General features: G+C 41.6%; 1 protein-coding gene across 6 annotated transcripts in view; it reads left to right on the forward strand.

The window, feature by feature from the left end:
* The first annotated feature begins 6,651 nt into the window (after positions 1–6,651).
* The window catches only part of cacna1ia (calcium voltage-gated channel subunit alpha1 Ia), a 167,363-nt gene continuing 149,372 nt past the window's right edge, over positions 6,652–24,642 (forward strand). For all 6 annotated transcript variants that reach the window (XM_074696239.1, XM_074696240.1, XM_074696241.1 and 3 more), the window contains exon 1: positions 6,652–7,688. The gene's annotated coding sequence lies outside the window, so the exon portion shown is untranslated. The remainder of the gene's footprint in view (positions 7,689–24,642) is intronic.

A 24,642-nucleotide genomic window follows, 5' to 3' on the forward strand; every position in this document is an offset into this window, starting at 1 on the left:
ACAAATAAACATTTTTTTTTTCTTTCATGATTCTATCTCCTTTCAGGCTCTCCCTCCTATTCCCCCCCAAAACTGTGCAAGAACGGCAGCTGTCAATCATTAAATGTGACGTAAAACCCCATTTTTTAAGGTTTCATAACTAACGAATTCAAAACTTTTTAGAAAAAAAGAGGACTTGAGTACAACCCAGCACAGTAATATCTTCATATCACCACAGAATATGGATAAGAGAAACATTTCTACAAGGTGTTTTTTATTTTTAAAATCTGACTACAGCTTTATTAGAATGAATGGGGGGACAGAGTTTTTGACCCATACAGCAGCCAGTCACCAGGGGAGCCAAGCAAGATGACGTCCATTGTTTTTTTTTTTTTGTTTTTTTTTTAATAGCCTTTGAGTTCTGCAGGTTCAGGAGTCAGTTCAGGGCAGTTTCTTGGAATCCGACCAGAACTCCATAACGATAGTTCAGGCAGGAGGTGATAAAGGCAGGAATGAGGGTCTCTGCCACGGGGTCGAGGAGCAAAGGCCTGAGTCTTGAGACATTTTTGAGGTGGAAGAAGGTGGATTTCATGGGATTCAAATAATTGGTGGAGTCCAGGATGATACCTAGGTTACGGACCTCAAGTGAAGGGCAGCTGGAGCAGTCTTTCATAGTGAGAAGCAGGTGGTGTATCATAATCCTGTTTGTGAAACAGTTAAATTTGTAAAAACTACGACAGGTTTTTATGCAGATACATTCATGCATGAAATGTTGTATTTAAAAGTAACATACTCTCCCTGCTAACGGCTGCTGTGCCTGCTGTAACACAGAGAGGTTTTACAAAGAGAGTTGTGACAAGCTGGAAAATGACAGGAAACAATTAAAATTATGCAATTAGAGTTTTTGTTTGGTTTGTCTGATTTTTGTTTGAAACAAAGCGCTCGCTGCCAAAGCACAAAGCTAACAGCTCACAGCTAAACAAACAAGCCATCAGTCCACCGGGCAAAGCAGCCCAGCTGGGGTTTAATGGAAGCTGAGCTGTTGAGTGTTTTTGTGTTTGCAGCGTTCAGACCTGACAACACAGGCCTGCTAAATGTGAACACTTTCAAATAATGACCTGACTTTTAGTCTCTACGGCCACTTTCTACATTTTCTAAACTTCGTCTCCTTGTGTCATTCGAGCTTCTGTCGTCTCATTTTTAATTCTCCCCCTGCATCCGTCTCATCAGCGCTCTTCTCCAATGGCACAGACAGATAACATGATGCCTCTGCATGGGCAAGACAGGACTGATGTGAAACACACACACTCACACATACACTCACACACACACACACACACACACACATTTATTCAGTAGCTAGAACAGGACACATGTCCATATCACTAAGACTCTGAATGTTTAATAAGAACACAAGAAACCACAGCTCAGGTTACAGTTACATTGGTATGTGTGCATGTGTGTGCAAAGTAGTATGATATGTCCAGGAACTGTCAAGGCCATAGACTGTGTATAGAGCGTACAGCGTGGCTCCACCATTTATCATTTTACAGTTTTGAAGCCAAAGTACCGCCGTCTCAGGCACAGCCATTGGCAACAATTGCAGCCAGAGTCTGCACAGTAGAGACGATGAGAGATTCTGGGAGAATCTTAGTAAAACTGGGTGACAATTTTTTTTTTTTTTTTTCTTTGGAGAGTCTAACCACTTCTTGACTCTACCACCGACATATTTTACAATCCCCGGAAAATTTACACGAGAACTGCAGCTGTCAATCATCGTTAAACATTACGTAAAGCCTAATTTTTAACCTCGTATAACTAATAAAAATGAAACTTTTCAGAAAAAAGAGGACTTGAATACAAGACAGCCAAATGATATCTTCATATCACCACAACAATCGGACGTGAGAAAAATTTCTACGAGGAGTATTAATTTTTTAAAGTTCGACCACAGCCCATCTGGAATGACTGGAAAGCAGGATTTTTTAACCTATACTGCAGCCAGCCACCAGGGGGAGCAGTTTTTGTGGAGACCTCACTTCAAGCCAAGCAAGCAGATGTCCATTTTATTTTTCAGTCTATGGTCAAGGCACACAAAGGATTTATTGAAATGTCACATAAGATTATGAGAATTGTGTTTGGATTTAAAAACACATCTGAACGCATCAAAGTGAACTCGAGCTGTGTGTCTATTTGTGTGTGTATGCGTGTGTTTGCAGCACATTATAGTGACACACAAACAGACTCCATCAAGCACCTTGCATGCATGTATTTCAACATGATTGCATTAATCTGCTGCCGTAGCTCTTTGCATGCTGACGGTTGTTTCTCACAGAGCGTGGATGGATGGAGGAGGAGGGTTGAGCCTGAGCGCTAATCGCTTTCCTCGGGATCCCTTCATACCTCAGATACCTCAGGGCCTCCTTCACTATCTGTACTGTGAGAGGGTAACAACACACACCCTGAGACATGGACATACACACACATGCACACTCACATACACACACACACCCTGGGATATTGAACATCTTCCCTAAGCAGCCTGGAGGCTGTGTATCTGGCGTCTCTGAGGAGAGAAGTCTTTATCAACATGTTCATCCATACAAACATACCTGATTTAAACAAAGTTTTACACGGCGTCTCTGACTGTACAGTGAATAATGTGGAGTGTCCCACCTGCTCTGTTTTAACACGACATGGGGCTAAACTCTGACCAGTTGGATGAGCAGTAAATGGGCTATAAACAAGGGAATTAAACATCAACATTAAACCTGATATTTAGCGCACAACGCTCGGCAGAGAGCTTTTAGCTCAGTTATAATTAGAATACGCTGCACTTAGTGTGATGCATTTATGCCAAAAACAAAGCCCAGACGGCTCCAAATTGTCTCAGTTAAGTGTCAGTAACGGGTGGATTCTGTCCCAAGTAAATGTTTTCATTCAGCATCACACCTCTGCAGAAGCAGGTGTGTATATGTGTGTGTGTGTGAGATAAACGTGCAAACTGTGAGAAAACAATAATTACAGAAATCTTCTGCTTTTCATTCTGGCAGGTAGAAGTTAAAACCGTGCCCTGATGTTTTTATTCTGAGTACAGAGAGCTACATGACTCATGATGTCTCACTGCTGTGATACTCGCCACTCTCCTGGTTCTGTTGTTGTTGTTGTTGCTTTACTTTGTTTCATGTTTGTGATTCTTTGTGATGAAATCTGAGCCGACTCTCAATGACATGTCGCCATCCAATATGATTCACTCGTTGTTTCCTGACATCTTCACACTGTTTGGTCACTAATGCATCTTCAAGCTGGTTCTTGCACCATCCTGCTGAAGAAGCTCTGAAACAAGCGACCTGAAGTTTAACCAGCAGGAACAGAGTTGGTGGTGTCCCGTCGTGAAAAATCTCCAGACTGTTTCTGCTTCCCTTGGTCATTAAGACACAGAGTTCCAAGCTTTGTTTCTTTGTTCTTCCCACTAATTGCCTGACCCCAGCTCTGTATTTCCAGAGCACTGGGTTGGCACTTACCCCTGTAAGTGCCAACCCAGACAAAGCACATAGTCAGCAAATATCCCCCCCTCAGTTCCAACTGTGCTCCCTAAACCTCAATTATTCACAACTTATGAATAACGCACTTTACCTCAAGCTGGCAAGTGGGGGTATTTTTGCGCATGGTGCCTTGAATTAGTCATAACCTCACAATGGCAAAACATACAATTTTCATGCCTCCAGCCTCTTTCCTCTGCTGGGTATGAAAGTGCCATAATAAGTATTTTGCTGTCAATACATGTGGAAAATGTCTAAAACTAAGCATGTGCTCCAGAGTCTGAGTGACTTCAAGCTCAGGGCTCTCAGTGTGACCGAGCTGCATGTGGAGGAATGTAGTCATGTTTAATTGATCTGAAATCTCTGCACTCTCACTCTCTATGTTGTATGGATCAGCATTATTTCTCATGAACAATAAATAGAAAGTATAAATAAAGACTTTTGGATCTCTGTCCCTCTGTAGCAATAAAGTTGCAAAGTTCAGAGAATTTTCAAAGTTGCCAACTTTTGTTGGAACTTTTTAGAAATCAACAGGAATTAACAAGAATTTTCTGGGAATTTTCCCTAACTGAATCTAATTGTCATTACTGTAGGCATTAATAATTGTCAAAAGCATATGCAAATATGCCTGATCTGACATTGACAAATGACACTCATAAGTTTTAAGAGCTGTAGAACTTTTTTTTTTTTTCACAGAACAACAAAAACCATTAATGGTGAAAAATATAAGAAGATTCAGGTATTTACAATAGCTTGAACATATTCCTTGTGTCGACTCAGCACCCCCAAAAAAGCCTCGTTTAAAAGTGTCAAATGATGGCCATGCTTTCTATCCATCAATCAGTCAATCAGTCAATCAGTCAATCAATCAATCAATCAATCAACCAATCAATCAATCAATCAATCAATCAATGATTCAATCAATCTTTTTGAAGCCCTTAACAAAAACCAAATATGTACCCAAAGTGCTTTACAGCAGTGTCAGGAACAACAGCAAACTACAAAACAATACAAAACTAAAAAATCACTCAGAGAGCACAGACCTCCACCAAGCATATTGTGATTGTCACCAACACTTAAGTCCTACTTTGATGTTATACTCCCTTTCAGCAGACTGTCTGCTACAATTTGGTGTTAGTTGCAGGTTTGTATGATAATTTGTTTCCTGACTGTGTTAGAAATTATGATGACCCAGAATGTATTTCATATTCCAGATCTTAGTATCCAGAATATTGCCAGGATCTGGATCATACTTTTACATCTGCCTTGTATTGTTTTGCAAAGTAATCCAACCATTTATGGTGGAGTTATATACACATATGGTGAAAATGGCCCCATCTCACAACGATAAAGAATCCTTTAAAAAAATCCTGTATCTAGACAGTGATCCGGATCACCTCCAAAATTTAATCATTTCTTTCTTTTCCCATTTTGAACATTTCCTGAAATTTTCATCAAGATGTGTTTGTTACTTTTTGAGTTATGTTGTTCACAGACAAACAGACAAACTCTCCCAAAAACACACAACCTCCTTGGCAGAGGTAAACATTTCGAGTAGAGTAAGGTGCAACACAGCTACATGTGGGAAAAGTCTTCCAGTAAATATTATTTTTTATTTTTTTTAGAAAAGTGTGTAAATACAACAGAGTGGCCCTTGTCAGAATTAAAAGCCATTTTAAACAAGTATGTCTTCGGCTTAGACTTGAAAAGGTCAAGACCAGTCGTGGTACAGACTCCAACCTGGAAGCAGTGAATGCAAAGCAGCGGTCACCCCTTAGGACTTCTAGCAGAAGCTGCCTGGACCTGATTATGTTTCATGGCAGCTGTATTAATAGTATCATCAAGATGACATTCAAATTGATAACGAGAAAAATAAAAAACAAAATTTAGAGCTAAAATTTCTCGGTAATAATAATAATAAAAAAATGATGACGTTAATAAAACCCTGAAAATTTCCAGTATTCCCGAGCTAAAATTCCCATGGAAATGTTCCACCCCTTTGTCACAAATCTTAATAGACCTATGTGTCATGTTAGCTGCTGCTTAATGACAGACATTAAATACAACAGATTGTTGCTGAGGGGGAGTAACCCCCAATAACAGGAAGAGGCCTTCTTTCATCATATATTTGAAGTATAATTAGTCCCTGTGGTTAAAAGAAGTATAGCAGGACTGGAGCAGAAAGTGTTCGTGAGAAAGTTGACCCCTCAGTGGAAGAGGTTAAGGCAGATAAATGGAGGGAACATTAGAGTAATGTTAATGTGTCTCTTCAGATGAGGAGTTTTCAGCACGCTGGACAGCGGTGCTGCAAAGAGTCTGCTCCCTGTTCGCTGTCCATGGTGCTGAAAAGACCCCAAACACCTCTGAGTGTGAGCAAGGGCACCTGAAATTCAAATGAGAATTTCACTCCTTAATGATTTTCACTTCTCACAACCTCTTCAGGTCTCTGTCTCTCAGATCTACAGAGGGCTGACACGGCTTCACAGAGCTAATGTAATATCCAATATGCCATCCCCTCATGTGCCAAGGTATTTCCAACCACCTGCCATGTTAACATGATGTCCTTCGTCCAGAGCCCTCCTCTCCTCTAATCGAAGTTGTTCATGCGTGAGTCCTTGACGTTAATGCTGCGATGCTGCGTTCGCTTGTCCGATCTCATGAAGCCATGAGACGCTCAACCAGCTTATCCACCACTGTGTGTGTGTCTCTGTGTGTGTGAGATAGTGTGTATTTGTGTTTGTGTGTGCTGTCTCAGATCACAATGCCTGTGTGTGCTGGTTATGAGAGTTCGGGCATGCCTCATCAAATATTTAATCCAGCAAACATCATTTCCAACAGATTGCGGTCTTTGCACTCCTACGGCCTGCACATGCGCACACGCACATACTCACCTGAGAAAGTGCAGAATACAGCCCCGCCCACTGTTTATGTCATTTTGAAAAAAAAAATAACTTCTAAAACAGGAGCAGGTGAGGGATGTTCCATGAAACCTGGATGGTGACTTAATTATGGAGATTTTTGTTTTCTCTTTCCCTAAATATCTCTCTGTCTCCCTCTCTCTCTCTCTTACACACACACACACACACACACACACACACACACACACACACACACACACACACACACACACACACACACACACACACACACACACACACAGAACTCTTTGCTGAGAAATCACCCACAGGAGCGCTGGAGATAAATTAATAAGCTTTGAAGATGATTTGAAGATTCGCCCTCTTTTTGCGCATTTTGTGGCTCTGGTGGAGGACATTTCTGGTTATTTGGCTCATTTTTTCCTGTCTGAAGCAAATCCTGGTGGGATATTCTGGCTGTGAGAGGAGGATGGTTTGACAGAGGCGCCTCTCCATCGCGTGCTCCATCGGGAGGAGGACTCGTGATGAAGTGAAGCCGTATACTCTCATATATGTTGTCCTTATTCTAGCCTGCAGGTGTGTAACTGTTGCCACATAGTTTTTTCTTTTCTTAAAAAGCCACATTTTGGATTCACGCTCGAGGAATGGCAGGTAATGCTCCGAAATCGGTGTCGGGATATTCTGAGAAGATGTAAAGGCTTTACAGTTTTTTGGTGGAGGATGGAGAGAAGAAGATAGGTACGTTTTTAAAACATGCAGCATCGGACACATATCCTCCTTCAGCTTCGTGGGATTTTTTTTTGCAGTGTGCTCAGTCAACGTGACCGCGGCTGAAAAAGTGTTTTCCCCTAAAATTCCTCAGTGCTTCAAGTGAAACTCCACATACTGATCCTCTGTGACATTTGCTTGGCTCCAATGGTGATTTAGGATCCTGAAATAATACCTGGCGGCTAAAAAAAAAACACAGTTAGAGGATCTTCGTTTGGTTTTTCTTCTTGTCTGTCTGGAGATGCGAGTCCAGTGAGGAGCTGTGCGCACCACACGGAGTCGCAAAGGCTGCAACGCAAAACCCAATTTTCCGACCGGGGGAAGCGGGTTTTGTACCGCAGCATCGCTACGACGCTCTCTCTGTGTGTTCCTCAACGAAATGCCTCCGTTTGCACCCAACCTCTCCATGGCCAGAGGATACTGATTCTCCATGGTGCTCTCCGGCCAGGTGTCTGAGAGAAGGCGAAACATCGGCTGTTTCGTGCGGTAAATCCCGGACACACCTTTTTTAATGTCAGTCAAGGTAAGTTCGGCCTGTTTGCACTTCAAGTCTTTAACAGCATGTTTGTGATTTCACTGAGCGACTCATTTGCTCCGCTGTTACATGATTTTTTTTAAATTTTTTTTTTTTTTTTGGAGAAGCCAAAAACAGAAGCGCACGGATGAGGTGGAGGTGTTGCTCATCCATTAGACCTGTAGCCTCATGCATCAGACAAGTGAGCTTTGGTCATTTTCATCCCTCAAATATCCGCACAGAAAGTGTCATTTTCCTGCTTAACAAGTTTCTCTGTGTCTGAAAATGACTCTCTGTTTGGAAATCCATCTGGATGTTGGATGCTGTGGGAGAATGCGTCGCAGCTCGGAGCGTTATTTTTAGAAAACAAAAACATTTTTTTTGGAGTGATTACAGCTCCCAGCGTTTTTCAGTGCTTCAGACAAAACGAGCTGTATACCTGTGAGGTTTGTTGTGTCAAACAGACCTGATGTATATGACTCACTGTGTTAACGTTTGTTCGTTTGATGCTCTGGTGAAGTTTTCTCAGTAAAATATGCATGACGCTGTCCATGGTGCTGAACGGTCTCTTGTCACATCCTCTGCTGCACTTGGAGGGATTCTGTTTCCTGTGGACAAATTTGGAAATATTGCAATATAAACAAACATCTAACCAGTCTATTTGATGCTTCTATTTTTCCTGTTTTCAATCTTTAAAGTTAACTGTACCCAGTGGAGACAGTGGTGCAAACATCTGATCAGACAGAGCATGATCTCACTGGAGTGGCCACCCCCTCACTGCTCTCCACTCCTCTCATCTTCTTCCTGATGGAGGAGAAATTTGATGCCATATTAACCCCATTAGGTGTGCAGACTAAAAAAACACAGATAATTATTCACCTGAATGAGCATATTTACTCTTGCACCCTCTTTATTTTCAGCTACTTTGCCTTTTTTTTTCAGAAATCTAAGCTCTTTCTGACACCCCAGTCTTTGAATCTGCAACATAATATATCTGGACATAATGCCCTCCTTTCTGTATCTGTTTTGTTTTTTTTTGGCTCGGCTGGTAATGGCTGAATTTCTGCTAATGCTGAGGTCGCACTTAATCATAAAATGCCCCAGAGCTGCACAAGCCGAGCCAAATGGCAATTGTTTTACAGGAACTCTGACCCCTCCAGGTGACCCTTTCTGAATGAAACATCAGTACTTCCAGGCAGTCGTACTCCACCCCCTCTGCTTTCCTATTGATGCAAGCTTTCACACTGGTGTCCACCCTCAGGCTTCAGCGTAAGCAAATCTGTCCTGTTGATGGATGGATGTAATAATGACACGTTTGAATATCAGGGTGAAGGTCCTATCGTGTCAAAAATTAATTGTTGATGGATGTAAATGGAGATTTATTTGATTTAAATCTCCTGTCAGATCAAATCTGAGGCTGAGGGAAAAAATCAATGAAACACAGTGTTAGATTTTTGCATGACAATCTTAAATCACCACGTCTAGTATTGATCTTTTATTACATATATTAACGAGTTCATAAAGCAAAGCTAATCAAACTTTTTGGCACGAGAAGGATAAAAACTATTGATCTTTTTGACTCTATATGGTGCAAAGACATTACCAGTGAGGTCAGCAACATAGTCAAAAAGATGCAGACATCATGACATTTCAATATCGCTTTTATTTCCCCTTACATTTAAAAAATCTTTTTTGTTAGGCTGTCTGAAGTACCTGCACTGCTACAGCTGCAGTTTGTTTCTTTGTTTCATAAAACAGCAATAAACATAAGAGAAAGACAGAGATGTGTAGAGTGAAAACTTTATCTGTCTAGAAGAAACAGATGTTGAGAGATTTTGTAGAAGAAAAAATGTAATGAATCACAATTAATGTGCGGAAATGATGAGAAATTATGTTTATGAGGCATTCATGGTAACATCTTAACCTTTGGTGTGTCCCACGCATGTAAAAACACATGATTCCAAACGTTACTGATGTCCCAGTGACCCCGTGCAATCAGATGTTCATTGTAGAAATGTCAGTGCCGCTGTACACACGCTAAGTTACCCAGGAAATGATGTTCAAGGCCTGGAGAAACTTCTGATTGCTTTTGTAGAATCAGGATCCTCTGCAATCACAGCCAGATTCAGTGCTGCAGTTTCATAGCAAACAGTGCAGGGTGTCATGCAGAGACCTGCAGAATCAACACGAGGAGGAAGAGGAGGAGGGAGGCATGATGGTGACATGTTCTTAATGCCTCCATGACCAAGATGCATTACAGTTTGCTAAACTGGAAATTCACTTGCTGTGTTTTGTGCTTTTCTCATCGCATAAGGAAGCAAAGGTCTGGCCTGGGTGAGATCCAGCATCGAGGTTCACCACAGGGGGCCGAGAGGGCATTTATGGCTCTATTGTGACAGAGGCTCACAGTGACCTGCACGCCACAGGGGGCGGTGGCACAAATAGAGACAGTGTGTGTGTGTGTGTGTGTGTGTGTGTGTGTGTGTGATGGTTATGAGGAACACAGAGAGAGTACAGGAGATGGAGGAGAGAGGCTAAAGGAGAAAATGGAGGTAAAGAGGAGAAGAGAGAATCTGAGGGGTAAGGAGAGTTATGAGGAAGAGGAGATGTCTGGGATGAAGATGACAGAGGGCTGCAGAGAGCACGGGGAGATGGACAGGGAGCAGGATGGGAGATGGTCTGCAGTGGATGCCGCTGCTATTCAGTTAAGTGAAACGATCGGTTTATTCCTGACAACTGTGTGGTGAGGGCAACCACATACTGCGCCCTGAGAGCCCTGAGAGCCTCCTGTGAGGCCGGAGGAAGGAGGAGACACACACTCACACTCTTTCTCTCTCTCTCACACACACACACACACACACACAGGGAGGGAGAGGAAGGTTTGGTAGCTGTGACTGTCGATATTCTGTGGTAGAGAACAAAGACTGGGGAACTGTGATGAAAAACAGCAGAAACAGAGAGAAGAGACGTAAATATGAAGTCTGAAAGGAGAAACATCTTATTAGGAAGGATATCTGCACTCTAATTGTCTAGGATTATGGAGCTAAATCACGTAAAAGGTTGCTCTAGTTGCTCTTTTGCTTCATTGATATTCTCTGAATTTATCTGCACCTGTCCAGAGAATAAAGTGCTGGTGTTATAAATCCAGTGGTCCTGACTTCAGAAACGCTTTCTCTCTGTGGAAATGTGAGTCACTGTGAAAGCCACCGGCAGGAAAGGCTGTTGACTCATGTACACTCACCCACAGGCTCTTCTTTTGTTTCACACTGAACGTGATTGTGGCCAAAGGTGTGTTTGTGAGTGTGTGTGTGTGAGAAAGACCATAGGGGTGCTTTTGAATCAGTCAGTGGCAGATTGAATGCAAAGAGCTGTAAATATGAGAGATCAGAGAACACGATACAGGGGTGATAGAATACACAAAAACAGCTCACAGAGAGGAGCTCACCTCACCGTTACACACTGCTGCTGCTCAGGTGAGTCATACCTGTATGCTTGAATGGCAAATCTACAGCTGTGACTCGACTGCAAGCGTAGACGCCACAGTTTAAGGACTATAAACATAACTGACAGAGATAGCTTTTCCAGGAGCTCTGAGAGGTTACTGGTGTATCATTAAGCTTTAAATTTGTTGCCTGATTGGTAATAGAAGCTGACTTCATGCAACATCAGCCACAGAGAGCCAACGATGCTGTTTTCTTGTTTAACATAATCAGTCTGTAATGGCATCAGTATCTCTCTAATGAAAGGTCTGTCAAGGCTGCAGAGGATCAAAAAAATGTATAAAACTAGAGCCGACACATTTTTCTGTGTTTACATCAGAATCAAGAAAAACAGCCTGTGTGAAAAGTTCACGTCTGAAATATCAGCTCAGTGATGAGATCATCTGTGACCACACCTTGTTTAGTATGCATGTATGCTGCTTATGTTGCAAATATGTGTTCAGCAGGGAGTGTGTTGGTTTCTGCAGCAAACCAGTTAGAGTAAGAAGAAGTTTGTAAACAGCCTCACAAAGTCAATCTGAGGACTTACTGATGGATCTGAGTCTGTCGGGTAAAGATCCTCCACATACATTTTGCTGATGATAGAAAAGTTGGTGGAGCTGCAGTCCCAGAGTTTCCTCCTTTCTACCAGCGATCAGATTCCATGAACTTAAGTTTCCTGATTTGGATCTTTGGTCATGTTGGTATCCTCTTTTTTTACATTTGTAGATGTAAACATCCCAACACAAATTGTGCTTAGTTCACTGAATATCTGCAAAGGCACTGCCATGGACAACTGAGAAAATCTTAAATCCAACATGGCGGCAACAGTGCATCTCATGTTTGTCTTACAAAAAACTGAGTTTTGTTGTTCTGCAGAACATTTCTAATGACATGGCCAAACCAAACATGGATTTACGTCAAGATTACATAAAAAGTCGGTGCAAAGCGTTTGGATGCCGATTCGTCCCAGGCGGTGCATCGGATGCGTTTGGGGCGTTGGCGCGTTAGGGGCGTCAGATGCCTCTACTCTCAAGTTGAAAATATTGAACTTTCGACACAAATTCGCGTGAGGCTGTGCCGCGGCAGCCAATCAGCGATGACATTCTCCCACGACGTCATTGATTTGATGTCGTTGGGGGGGAAACCGCCACCTGCTCTAAATCCAACCCCAGAAGATGGAGGAGAAAATCCCAAGGGAGACCTTCGGGAACATGGGTCGGGGGGTCAAACATGAGGTCGCAGGGAACAGCCAGGCAGGGCCGGTGGATTACCAGGGAGAGGCAGCAGGCCTTGATTGTGATCTCCAAAGCTTTCACACACTCTCCTGTCATGCTTTTGAAACCACAGCTCATTGTTTTTTAGATGCTCTTTTGGGCTTTCGGTCTTTAAATGAGGGGACTCTTTCCACCTGCACAGTGAGGCGTGTCAGCCCCTCGGCTTGTCAAAATAGTCCAGTGTCCAGACTGGGCCGTTCACACAGCGTATCACAAGCGTGACGCACGTTTAAATTTGCGAGTTCGTGGTTGCGGCATAAAGCCACAGTAAATCACAGAGATCTAATTTTTTCTCTATTTGTGTTTAAAATAATTTTCATTTTGCCACAAATTGGGTAAACGCCAGATCACAAATATGCAGTGTTAGGCAAATTATTTAAAGTAAGTATTTATTCGTTCTAGTTAATTGTAACTTCCCCCCCAAAAAAATAATTGAAATGGTTATGGACTTACTTCTTCACAAATGGTATTAGTTACCAGGAAGACGAATTATTGTGTTACTTTTTTGAAAACCTTCAAAAATATGTAAAAGAGTTCAGATTTTTTGACCCAACCAAGGCACCAGTGATAGGAATGACGGCCAAGTGCAAACTAAAAGGTTTGTTTCTTAAGGCGTCATGTGCACACAAACCTCCCTGCTGGTCAAAGACATAGAGCAGGCAGTTCTAGCTGTGTGTTAACCCTTTACTGACTAAATTAATGAAAAGTTATAAAAATATATTGTGTGTTTTTGCATTCTTACAGATGTTAAAGTGGAGATCGTAAATTTGAGTATAGTACACACAGAAGTTATAACTAAGTTATATTTTATATATATAGACATGAGAAGTTCATCCCCTGACCAATATTTTCTGACATAGTGGATGCGATACGATCTTTGGTTTGTGAAGAATATGAATCAGTAGATAATGATGAGATACAAAGGTCATTTCAGCTGCATCGAGACCTGACAGGGTATGTTTCAAATTTGCGACAACAGGCATCAAGGAGTTTAACACCCAAGACTGTCCTGCACCAGTGTAGCCGATTGCCAAATAAAAGAAAAAAATAAATTATTGAAATGTATTTAATGTTCTGTTGATATAATAAAATAAAATAAAAAATAATCTATTATTACTTGTCAAAAGTTTAAACTCAGAATGGCATTTTTTTTTAAACTGTTTTACCAAAGTGAGGGGTATCAAATGTGCTTGTTAACATAAGAAGGCAGTGAACTTTATTTCTAATGCAGAATCCACTGTGCTGGGTTTCAGATGATTCCTACTTTTAGGAACAACTTTCCTGCTTTGAATTACACAGATGAAAAGATGAAAGATGAAACATTCTTATTCTCACAGGCTCAATGAAAATAAGCAGCAGGTTAACAAAATGAACCTCTGTGTTAAACAAAATTCAACAAAACTCAAACACTAAGCCACAAAGTGTAAGCAAATCAATTGCAATATGTTAAGAAATCATACCAACACTCCAATCGGCTTCTGACATCACCACTGATGCCAATCACCCTAAATGAAACCAACATTTGTTACACACTTCACTAAAGTCTTCAGTCTTCAGTGACGTATGTGGCGTTTCACTGTCAGTAACGGTAATGGTGTTGAAACATGTGAAAAAGTAATTGATTAGATCAGCCATTGTTGGAAAACAATAACAGCATAAGTTAGGTTGTTATTTTTATCACTGTTATTCCCAACACTGCCAAATTTATCATCATTGGCTCCTTAGGTTCATGTAAAATCCTTCAGTTAAGCTCTTTACTTCAAGTGTCTGCTGTCTGAAAGTGAGAGTTATATGATCTGCCAGGCTGGTGTAGCTCATATAAAGAGTTTTCACTACAAATGAGAAAAGTGCACTTTAGGATTCATGTGTTTTTGAGGACTACATATTTCAGAGACTTTAGCCTTTATTTACTGGCCAGAGAGGAAGATGATTTCCCCGTGGATCAAGGTATCATTCTCCAGCCCAGGAGATGAGGGCTGCAGCTTCATCACGTCACTCAGCATCATGTAACTGTTAATATGAAGAACTTCTTTCAGCTCAACATGAACACAACACACTAGAGTTAACAGTTTTCGTTTTTGTAGAAAACCTCCAAAACAAACCCAGAAGGACTCTCAGCCAGTCTGCCCTGATAACCCAGAAACATCCAAGATCACACCTGCATGCTATCTTAATGATCAGCTCCACTCTCCTGACACAAATATTCTCACCTTCCTGTCTCCACAGCTGCAGCTTATCCCCACATGGGAACCTTAAATCTGTGTTAGAGCACCAACAGTTAAACCTGACCCTGCCCACGCTGAAACAAACAACAGAAAAGAAGAGTTAAAGGATGTAAACAGATGATGTGTGAGACCTGTCAGTCTAATGTTTGTGACACACACACACCCAGACACCCAGCTGTATGACTGTTGTGATGTGAGTTGTCAGCAACACCTTATCAAGTCTGTCTCTGAATTGTTGCTTTTTCTCACAAACACACAACTGTTGTCACCCACTCTCTGTGACACACACACGCACGCACATGGTCCCCTGGCGAGCCTTTTCCACAGCTGTTTTGTCACCTGTCAGGCTCTGACACCACTAAGGACGGCCATCTTGGGCCCGCTCTAGCAGCACTAAGTCTTTCTGACGGACACCACATCCCGTCGTTCATCCCCGCTCGGCTCGCTGCTCACTGATGTGAACAAACGGAGCTCCTGCCACCAAGAATCGTGACCTTCTTGAGTCAGAGCGGCACTTCCAGAGCGCTTCTGTCCAAGAATGTTCTGCGTGGTTGGCTGCATGATTAATGGATCATTAAGGGAGGTGACACGCAGACTAACATTGTTGTTTAATTCAGCTCTTCATTTCTGGGGAAGAGGGAAAAGGTTATCATCAAAGAAATAATGGCATTATTATTTTTATGATAATTCAGGAAAGACCAAAATAAATCACCAGAGTGTTATTCAAATGAGCTGACAGAGGAAATCAACACAGATTGTTGTTACTCCTGCAGGACTTGAGATGACCCAGGTTCTGGGTCAGCAGCACAGAAACATTTGGAACCCCTGACCCCTGAGTTTTAGTGATTTGGTGTAACATCAGAGGGAGGGCAGTGCCTTGTTCTCTTACTAATCACCTCAAACCCATTAAATTTGTAAAATTAGTTCCGTCACAAGACGGGAGCAGGGATGTATCACCCCTTTTCATGGCTCAACTGTTAAAAAACATGCATTTAAGTGCCCTCTTGAGAGCCAAAACATACAGTGCCCTTTTGGGAACATGCGAAAGCAGGGATGGGTACCTTTCACATTTGAAAGGATACGGCACCAATGACGGGTACCTGGCAATTTGTATCGGTACTCAATGGTACCAATTTTCTGTACTTTTTGTGTTTATGTGGTAAAAAATATAAATTTGTTTGATAATAAAATCAGATTTTTTTTTTCAATTAAACATATCTATTCTTCAATATATAACCTTGTAATGCTGTGTTCATGTCCAGCATAGAAAGTCACCTTCTCTTCCTCTCCCTCACAGTCACAAGGATACATTTAGGTATCTAGACATGGTACCTTTTGATTTTATGAGAATGGTACCTGGTACTTTTGACTAGAGCCCAATTGTTATGGGATTTTTGGGGCAGATGCGGATACAGATACTGGGGGCAAAAAAAAGTCGATATCTGATTATGTATATAAATTCATTGATAAACACAGGATATATACTGTATATGAACACAAATTATTATAATACCCATTTGATTCAAGACAGAGACAGAACACTATTAAATTAAAACAAGGAACTTTTATTATAAAACTGTCAACATAAGAACTGTAGTGTAAACCAATGATAAATAAGAACAAGCTGTAAACACAATAATAAATAAAGAAGTCAAACTGTAAACACAGTAAGTAGAGAAAAAAGTCAAACTGTAAACACACAATGAGCAACTTGCACGTCGTTAAAACGCCGTATTATAGTCTTACATTAGATAATGGTGGACGTGTGAATTTACTGTTACATACATCTTTGTTTATTTCACAAACATGCAACTTACACGACGTTAAACATTTTTACACACTCTTTAAAACTTTCATGAAAGAAACCTTGAATGCTCTCCTTGGCATGTCTTAACAGTGTGTTTTTGTCATGGAGCACTTAAGTGTAGAGTTAGATTGTTTTGCAAAGTCACAGCTGACCATGGAGTAAATCAAATTGTTGCCGTCCTCTTCTGTAGCCGACTGAGTGTGAGTGGGGGAGAGGAGGGGCTGCAAAGCATGGTGCAGCCAAACACACACACACACACAGGAGCAGGAGCGACAGAATCTCTGTAGAGCTAAATTTTTTTATAATCGGCTACATTTTGGCCGGTGTTGATTAATTGGTGACAGGCTATAATCAGCTCGATTAATCGGCCCAACCGATTAATCGGTCGGGCTCTACTTTTGACTGAATTCAGTTGATACCTACTTAAGCACGATATTCGGTACCCATCCCTACCCATAAGTACCAAAACATGCGTACATTGACTTCTTTCTTCTAATGTGCTGTAATGCCATTTTGGGGCCAAAATGTGTGTTAAAGTGCCCTCCTGGTCGGAAAAACACACTTAACTGCCCTTTTGGGTTGCAAAAATGTGCCAAACGTGCCCTTGAAAAACATGCAGAATTTAGTGCCCTTAAAGCACTATTTAGTGTCAAGTACAACCTGCATGTGACTTGTTTTTTTCTTTTTGTCCCCACCTTTCAAAAAGTCTGTGCACGCCACTGCGTAAAATCAACCTGTGACAAACGGAGGAGCCAGCAGGACTCATGGAGTCTGTTTTAACCTCCACACATTTGACTGGATGATACTCCTTATCACCTGGGAACAGCTCCCTGCTCCATCTTGCTTCTATCTCCTCTTCTCTTGCTCCACACGCAGGCCCGGGAAATCTAATACACATCCAAGAAGCACAAACCTGAAGCTGCAGAGCAGCAGAATTAAAAGTATTACGCCTGTCATAACAACTTGTCAGCATTATTGTAGCCTCGTAAAGTTATTTCACTGAGAACAGTTCTGCAAGAAAAAAAAAAAAGAAAAAAGAGACAGAGATGCTCGCACAGCCATCAATCATCAGAGAAAAATAATGTTTTTAAGTCAGCTTTATAAACTGGCTGAGGAATATCTGTAACTGCAGCTCTGCTTCTTTTCCTTCACAGCAGAGAAAAACAGATTAAAACCAGAGAGCAGGTTTCTGGTCTGACACGAGGGGATCATCGATACGTGACGTCTGATAAAACCTGACAAGAAATTCTGACCAGAAATTAGAAACCCAAGCTCATCTCCCCCTTTTTTTTTTTTTAACTCCCATCTTTCTTCTTTTACTCGATCAAATTAAAGACTTCAAGGTCATCTCTCTGCAGTCAGGATTCATCAGCATTATCTTCAACATCACCGCAGATACATGACTCATCATCATCATCATCTGCTGTCATCATCCACCCACCGGCAGCATTAACACATCAGTCATCATACTTTTAATGATTATTGTCATTATTAGGAAATGAATCAGAAACATCCAAGAGCTTCTGAGTCTCCAACGACACAAAGGAACTGAAACGTTTTTCCATTTGTGTTCACATCAAACAGCCTACGGGACACGTGTTCAGAGGTTTTATTACCTGTTTGTTCCTCAAACAGCACACTGTGTGTGAATGTGTGTGTGATGGTCCCAGAGCTGTTGTTTTATTGGCTGACCAAATATTTCTTGGTGAGAGGTTTGTGTTCCATTAAAGCTTCGTGTTTGTTTTAAGGTATAATTTATTAGTGATAATAATTTCACATCGCTGCATCTTTTCCGCATCACCTGAAAGTTTTGCATAAAATGAATGAGTAAATGTGTTTTTATGGCCTTATACTGATTTAAACACGCTGTTATTAATGAAGCACATCCTCAGGGCTGTAAATGTCAGCTCCCTCTCCTTCTACGGCTGATACATTTGATTGATTATTGATGTGAATCACAGCTGCCACAAATTACAAAGACACAGCCTGTTCGATATAGCGACAGGTTTCATTGATCCAGAGTCCTTCCCCTCAGTGCATCAGTCTCAGTCTCCACATTGGTGTTTAGTGCTTTCTTCACCCTGATGGGTCGTCACGCTCCCCTCGTCTGTAGTCGTATGTACGGAGGCATTTCCTCATGTCTTATGATGATTAACAGCTCATCAAATCGCAGATCGCAAACGCAGAGACATTGTCAGGAAACATTGTCCTCTGGTGACATTTTGAGTCCTGTTCCTCTCTCTGGTGTCACTGACACGTTGCCTTACATTAGCAAAGGGTCGTAATGATGTGAAGTAGCCGTCGAAGAAGATGAGGTAACACGAGGCAGCGGTCAGACTACACGACAGTTTACATCAGTTGGAGGAGATCGTGATGGAGGCTGGACAGGAGAATCAAGAGGCCTGAGCGTGCGTGTGTGTGTGTGTGTGTGTGTGTGTGTGTGTGTGACATTTTGAGGCCATAGGAAAAGAAATAATTTGATTTGGCATCAGATAAGTGACAGTACAGACTCAGGGCTCACTGATTCATGGGAAGAAGTTTGGTGCTAAAATATCCCTGGAGACTTTTCTTGGTTTGCTGATAGGCTGGACTTCAGGAGGGAGTTCATCTCCTTTACGCCTGAAATTAAAGTATTAGTGGTTAACTTTATTAAATTAAGTTATATAACACACAGTTGCAGGTAGCTCTGTCCAGAGGAAGCTTAACAGGTCGGAACCACAGACTGTATATAGAGTGGACAGCGTGGCTCCACCATTTACCATTGTACGGTTCTGAAGCCAAAATACCACCGTTACAGGCGCAGCCATTGGTAGCAGTCGTGCTTCCAGAGTCTGCACAGTAGAGACTGTGAGGGATTCTGGAAGAATCTGAGTGGAGCCGGATGACAAAATTTATATATATTTTTTTCTTTTGAGAGTCTAATCACTTCTTGACTCTACCACCCGACATATTTTACTATCCCTAAAACAAGACTCAAGAATGGCAGCTGTAAATCATGATTGAACATGACGTAAAACCTTGTTTTTAACCTCTTATAACCAATGAAAATGAAACGTTTCAGAAAAAAAGAGGACTTGACTACAAGGCAGCCAAATGATATCTTCAAATCACTACAACAATCGGACGTGAGAAACATTTCTACAAGGTGTATTAATTTTTTAAAGTTTGACCACAGCCCATCTGGAATGACTGGAGAGCCAGATTTTTTTACCTATACTGCAGCCAGCCACCAGGGGGAGCAGTTTTTGTGGTGGACTCACTTCGAGCCAGATGAGCAGGATGACGGCCATTTTTTTTTTTACAGTCTGTGGTCGGAACTCAAATAGAAGTTAGCCAAATTGTTCTCCGCTGTTCTCACTTTGGTTTTGGTTTCCAATGAATGTTTTGTAGCATATTTTGCTGCAGAAACAAAACAGTGACATGCAAAGCCCAGTGATGTTTGCGGAGCAGTGAGACTCATCAGAGACCAGGACCTGTATGCACATCTAGTCATTCTTTAAACGGGACCATTAGTCATAACATACTGTTATGGAACGGCCCACTCAGAAATAGCATTAGCCACATGTATGATTGCCAAAGACTGGCCGACTAGTTCATCGTGCCATGAAAGCATGGAGGGCTCAGAACGTCCCCTGTTGGGGGGAACTTCCTGGAAAACTGTTTTCTAACAAATTCAGATTGTCAGTAGTGATAAAAATGAAAACCGTTGTGTCTCCTGAATCTAAAGTTGCTGTATGTCTCGACATCGCCATTCTTTTCCAAGGATTTTCTTGTGATATAATTTCTTTTTTGCATATTTAAACAGTAACACGCTGGCACAACGTCCACCATCTTTAACACAGCCAAGCTGCTGTTAAATTTAACACTCTGTTGGACCATTAACCTGGATCATGCATTTTTCTAGTCATTTTTTGTCATTTGTCCTGCATTAACAGCTGGTTTTTCAACAGTAATTGCTGGACATGTATACGGACCCAAATGATTTTCACAACTATCCACCTGAGGGAACAGACACATTAAAAGTAAAGATACTCTGATCGTTTTAAAGGCTTGATATCAATAAAATTAACGACACCATCCTTAAATATTCAAGCACAGTCTGGGGCCAATCTGAAATTACTTTAAATAACATTTTTAAGAGTTGGTGCTATAAAAATTAAAGTTAATGTATTGATTGACTGGAATATATAACAGATTGTATCAGTCATTGATGAGTGCTCTTAGATGGTTTCACCCGCACCTGAGCTAAAATGTGTCGTCACAGTTTGATTTGTGTCTCTGTTTTGTCCCCACTCTTCCTCTCTGTCTGATCTGTAATGCTGGCTGTGTTCTGAGGAGCAGAGCGGGGGCTGACAGACATATGGAGCTATTGTTTTTGTTGATGGTGATGACGCCGCGCCTCCTTTGAGCACCTCACCGACATCCTGAGTCATTACCCCCGATCACTCATAAAGCTACTGCACACAAACACACCAGCACACACGCACACACACACACACACACACACACACACACACACACACACACACACACACACACACACACACACACACACACACACACACACACACACACACACGTATACAGGCCTACATGTGCTGGTTTAAAGAGCAGATTAAGACAGTTGAAGGAAAACACACACGCTAAAATAAACTAGTGTCCATCACACTCTGAAACCTGCAGACGCACGACATGATCACCAAGGCAGCGATGTTTAATGAATTCATTAACGCTCACACCTGCACAGATATACAAACACACCATCTCTCTCTCTCACACACACACACACACATGGCAGAACACTACAAGTAAGATGTGCTGACACATTGAAGGCACTCTGTCCTCTTTCCCCCGAAGGATTCTTGTAATTAGATTCCTGCAGGCCAAGTCTCTCAATTTCACTGCATTTAATTGGAAACTCTTTCTCTCTCTCTCTCTCTCTCTCTCTCTAACACACACCCAGACACACACACATTCATACACGCAGAGACAGCTCCACAGGTCTACGCTTGTTGATCACAAGCTGGTACTGTGCCGCTCTAATAATTAATTTCAGAGCTGGCCCCCCTCACACGCCTCATTTACCAATCAATCCCTTCTTTGTCTTATGAAATCTATTAAGTCTGTTCTGCCAGGACGAGGCGAGAGAAGAGCGTCTAAGGCATGCATCTTTGCTGCCTGGCAGAGTCGAGCTGCATATCAAGTGTTTGTGGATGGGTGGGCTGAGTGGAGGTGAGCGCGTCGATAGTCTGCGTGTGGGTGCACACCCTGAGGTACGAGCGCAGACTCGGAGGGGGGAAAGAAAGGCGAGCACGTCAGAATCCACAAGCTGGTCTCTGAGAAGCATGGCTGTGATTGACGCTGACATCCAGCCCTGAGCTTTCCTCAGGGTTAAAGCTCTGCTGCACCTGAATCAAGAAAGGCCTTTTTGGTGAATTATTCTGGTGAGTTACTGGAGCTGATCGTTGGATCTGTGTGTGTTCAACTCATGGGTGTGATCACAGGTAGAGTTCCCTTAATGACTGAACTTAAAGCCTGGACTTCCAGGAATCAGAGGGTAAACTCACCTCTGCAGCTTGTTTAATATCAGCTGAAACTGAATTTTCCCTGCAACTCAAAGAGGAGAATACCAATCAGTCCACAGTTAAAGGACTAGATTAACATTAAGTCATATAAAAAAATGGGAACCTTTAACATTTGAAGCGATACGGTACCAATGCCCGGTACCTGGCAATCAGTACGGGTACTCAAGGGTACTGATTTTTGGTACTTTTTTGTGTTTATGTAGTAAAAATATCAATTTCTTTAAAAATTAAACGTATGCCTTTTTTTAATTTGACACGTTTATTCTTCAATATAACCTTACAATGCTGTGATAATGTCCAGCATGGAAAATCTCCTACTCTTCCACTCCCTCACAGTCACAAGGATGCATTTAGGCACCTAAACATGGTACCTTTTGATTTTACGTGAATCGGTACCCGGTACTTTTGACAGAATTTGGTTGGTACCTATAAAAGTACCTAATTCGGTACCCATCCCTAGTCATATATGTAAAGGCCTTCCTTTAGACTGATACCTCTGGGGATACACCCACGATCTCAATCACACACTTCACACCATGATACATACATTAAAAAAGGTAAACTTACAGCAGAGTATGGAATTCTGAGTAAAATTCACATCATTTCTTTTTCTGCTCTGAATATACTTACAAGAAGGAGATTGTTAGCTACTTTTTTATATTTCTCTGTGTCTTGTTTTGTGAGCAAATATGCTTTTATTTTGAAAGGATGATAAATAAAGCCCCCCTTTTCTTTATGGTCTAACCAAACGGCAACCTCCAGTCTAAGAATATGAGACACTGCAGAAGTGCTAAAATCTGCTGTTTCTCGAGGGTTCACTTGAGGCTGGCTCCAGAAGTACAGGAAGTCACAAACACACCAAGCCAAAAAAAAGCCATTTTCAAAGAAGAAATTAACCTATTAACAACCTGGTTCAAAAAACGTCTCCTGTCTGAGTCGCTAATTTTATTATCGGCACCCACTGTACGGGGGGTGAATTTTTTACTAACTCGGCCATTCAGAGGATATTAAGATCGCAAGCTCCCCCATTAAGAGGCACAGCTGGTGGTCACGCGGCCGACAGGCGTCGACTGTACGGGAAGCCCTTGCCACTACCAATATGGCTGCTTTAGCCAATGTGCTTCATTTACTGTTTCAGAAACAGACGAGTGATGTCAGCGAGACTACGTAAATGTTTTATACAGCCTATGGATCTAAGCCGTGGGAAGAACTGTGAACTGTCTGCAAAGCTTGCACTTATGTGTCATTACGAATAAAAGGTTCGGCCATAACAAGATTTATGTTACTATTATTTTTGTATAAAAAATGTTTATTTTAAACAAAAAAAGTATTTTTTTTAACAAAGGTATGGTTTATAAAGCTACTTTGTCATCTTTGAGTATCTTTGCAGTGTCCTCAAAAAGCTGGGTATGGTGTCCTCCTTTTGGTTTTCAGAATATGGTCACCCTACGTAAAGATGTACTCTGTGACCTTTTGACAGAATCAGGCTCGCTGCTAAGCTACATATCTGCAGATCCCAGCTGCAAATTTAATATAAAAGCGGGACCAACCATATCATTTTTGTTCTCTTAAAAAAAACCTCCACATACCTGCATCCCAAATGTCAAACTTCCTCTGAACGTGAAGGTCGTTTGAGGCTGACTCAGTCTTTTCTTTCATCACAGACGTTACAGCTCATTTGAAGATAATTTCCAGAGATGAAACAGCTCGAGAATAAGCCTCTTGGAGATTCAGAGCATGGTGTTTAGATTTCTGTTTATGTTAAACTTGGTTTCAGTAAAAAATACCCCAGAGACAGAGATAGAGGAGAAACAAACTGTTGATGACACCTTACTGTCAGCATCTGCAGAGTTAATACACCACTGGGACTCTGAACAGCTTCACACACTCAAAAACACACTGATAGAAAACAAAAGCAAACACAAAGAGAATAGATGAGTTCACAGACTGATGATTGGATGGAGGTGTTGCGCATTATGTTGCATGCTGCAGGTATCAAATCATTGTCCCATTATTTGGGACGATCATCAGATATTCCTAAATCATTTTTGGAACTGGAGCAAGCAATTAAGTCTGACCGTTAAATCTGTTGTAGATGCCGACACAAGCGCTAAACTAGACCATGAAACTCTATTTTGGACTACACTTGTCATCCCTGGAGAGCAGCTTTCTTACTGGGCGAGTCACACACTAAGTTGTGATAGTTTAGAGGCTGATAGAGATACATGCAATGCAGGAGCATGAAAGTGAAGGCGCTTTCAGAGCATTTACAGATCATCAGAGATGGGCTGAATTCCTATATTTTTACCCATCGCCTCCTTTTGTGGTCATAAATGAGACACCTGAACCTTGTTTTTGCTCTGAGTGAAGCAAAAGGAGCTTTTTCTTCTTGCTTTGGAAAGCTGGGCTCTGGAGGCCAGCTGCAGCCAAACAGATTAAGAGGCAATCAAGACGCCGTTTTATCGCTGATTAATTTCAATTTTCAATTAAAAAAAAAGAAACGAAAGGAAAAGAAAAGAGAAGTAAGAAAAGAGGGCTCCTACAAAACATAAAAACAGAGATGGGACAGAATGCATCGTTGCAGAGGAAT

Source organism: Halichoeres trimaculatus, unplaced genomic scaffold, assembly GCF_033239565.1.
Source record: "Halichoeres trimaculatus isolate MK-OKI-2021-1 unplaced genomic scaffold, fHalTri1.1 fHalTri1_scaffold_20, whole genome shotgun sequence".
Lineage (NCBI taxonomy): Eukaryota > Metazoa > Chordata > Actinopteri > Labriformes > Labridae > Halichoeres > Halichoeres trimaculatus.